Genomic DNA, 2,921 nt, shown 5'->3' with positions numbered 1-2,921 from the left:
AATGTTATGGATGAAACCATAACAGCTACTGAGCTTGAATATGAACAGATCAATCATCATGACAACTTAGCAAACTCCATCAGCTTATAAAGCCCGTGTGATGTGGTTGAAAGGGAGAAGACCTTGCGGTGGGATTCTTTTTTTCCTCTTCACAACCTATAAAACTTCCATATAGTCCACAAGAAGAGGAAATATGATTTTAAGGATTTATCACCAGGTAATTTAACTTTTTTATGGAAAAAACAGTATTTTTTGAATTTCTTGTAGATGAAGGGAGCAAAACATTTATGTCTGTGAAATAACTTCATGAGACAATCAATAAACCAATCACAGCTCATTTCATCAGCATCATTTTTTTTCACCTATTTTTTCACTTCATTCAGTAAACAGAAAACATGTACATGCTGAAATGTTGTTTGGTTTGTGCCCACAGTAGTTAGTAATGGGACTTTCCCAATGTATTTTTATTTTTTATTTTTTGCACATACAGGCCCCACTGGCATGCTAGACCCCTGGGTGTGCACATACTGATTATACTGAACCAGCCCTGATAATAATCCCTGGCATGACTGAAAATGTGATAAACTGGAAAGGAATGAGATACCTAATAATACGTGTCATTACGCTGCTTTTTTTCTTCCAGGGCTCCTCAGGTTGTTTGATTAAAACTCTGAGGTGGCCAAGTCAACTTTGAATCTTTGAACTAAGGAACAAATGTTCCAGGTTGAGTACAGGATCAAGATTTGTCATGTCTCTCAGGAACAGGAAGCAGGAAATCTCAACTTTGCCATTTTGCAGTAGGCCCACTCTTCTTTCCTTCTCACAAAGAGGGGACAATAATCTGCGTAGATTTAGATCTCCACACACCCCCGCATATCCCCTAATTTGAAGCCTGCTGGAAATGACGTCACTCAGTCAGGTCACCCACAAGCTGAGCCAACCATATCCTTGTATGGCTGGTCTGGGAGCCTCTTGTTGTCTGTCAGCAGGCCTCCAGCCGCTCAAAAGATCAGAGATGTGCTTGTCAGGCACATTCCTTGCCTCCTGTATCACTATACAGCCTGCAATTAGGTATTCCCACCTTCCCTCCTCCCTCTCTCTTTCTTCTTTTCTCTTCCTCCACGTCAGACAGACACCTCCATTCATTCGCCGCACAGAACATTGTATGCTGACAGGTACTGGCCATTGTAGCGAAACATTACCTAATTATATATTTGAGCATGTGTGGCACGGTCTAATCACACAGCAACAATGGCTGTTTTGTGCAGCTGTATTGAGCCTTAACTGAGGACTGTAGCACTGTTGTTGAGACCATCTTTGATACACATCCCTTCTGTTTCCTTTGGCACCTGCAGCACAGGTAACAGTGGAGAGGCGGGCCAGCCAAGGCTAGTAAAGTGACAGCATTTTAATAGGTTTGGAGGAATCTCTGTAGTTAACAGCAGGCTGTTATCACTGGGAAATCCACCATAAATCAGGATTTACAAGTAGAAAAGAGAGAGAGGGCGTTCATCAAAGAGCAAAATCCTCAAGGTATTTTACTGACAGTAAGACTGACTTTGATGTGTAGTTTATGTTGCAGTGAGGTAAACACTGGTTGTTGCTAAGGATTACTTTCATTACTGATCTAAGACAATTATTTTTTATTACTGTCAGTGAAGTGTATGGATATAAGTGCTGAGAGAAGTACTTGAATTCTTTGTGAAGTAGTAACACCACAGTGTAAAAATACTCCATTATAAGTTAAAGTCCTGCAAGTATTATCTGCAAAATATAATATTCATTATCAGCCTGTTCAGAGTGTTATGTTATTATTTTTGATGTATTAACATTTATGCTTAAATGTTGTCTTGAATGTTGCAGCTGGTTGAGGTGGATCTCAGTTTAACAACTCAGTTTAATATATAATGTAAAATCTTAACCTGCAAAGTAACCAGTTTGACTCTGAAGTGTAGTGCAGCTGATAAAGTATGGCGTAAAATAGAAATATTCCAAGAAAGTACAAGTACCTCATAACTGTTAATTGGACAGTACTTGAGTAAATGTACTTGTTACTTTCCACCACTGAAGAATATACTGCAAAATGTCCAAAAATATCCAATATAGAAAATGAGAAAAGCTGCACATCTTTAAAAGACAGGACCAGTGGGTGTTTGACATCTTTGCTTGATAAGACTTAAATGATTAAAGATTCCCTCCAGACATATTTTAAGATATATTCTGCTTTGAATAATGTGTCTTTGATGTTTTTCCACATAAGTTCAATTACCTCATTAGAATCCTTAAAATGACTACTCCATCTTCCTCCTTGAAAAATCCTTAATCTTTGAATATGCAAATATTTTTCATTTCAAACTGTTGGACACAAGATGTCTCCTACTTCACTGTAAAGTCCATTCTCAGTGTTTGTGCACTGGAGGCTTCAGGTTTCCACATCACACGTGTGTGAGCTGCATACTGGACCACAACTGGCTCTAAATTAATTGTGATGTCACAAATCCTGCTCCAAGGCCACGTCTTAAACTGAGATTTAAGGTGAGCACAGAGAAACTTTCCTCCTTCAACGAATTAACATGTAAAAAGCCTTTTAGTGTCACACTCTGCAGTCAAGCTCAAAGTTAACTAACAATAAATAACACATATTGAGTGGAGGGGGACTTTAATATGTTATTTTCAATTATATTTTCTGTTAATATATTAATCTATTTATCGATCTTAACCCTTTAAGCAGCTATTTTTGAATACAAAATGTAAAATATTCAGCAAAGCCAGTCATTTTTTTTGTATTGAGCAAAAGGTAAAAGGAAAACTAAGTTGATTTCTGTGAAATTGAGTCTTTATAATTCCACACCTTGACAAAGTAAAACAATATTTAGCATGGTACAAGAGTGTGATTTCTTGATTTAAAGCAGACAAAAATA

The sequence above is a fragment of the Thunnus maccoyii genome, chromosome 11 (genome assembly GCF_910596095.1).
Source record: "Thunnus maccoyii chromosome 11, fThuMac1.1, whole genome shotgun sequence".
Classification (NCBI taxonomy): Eukaryota; Metazoa; Chordata; class Actinopteri; order Scombriformes; family Scombridae; genus Thunnus; species Thunnus maccoyii.
Note: the sequence above shows the minus strand (reverse complement) of the source record.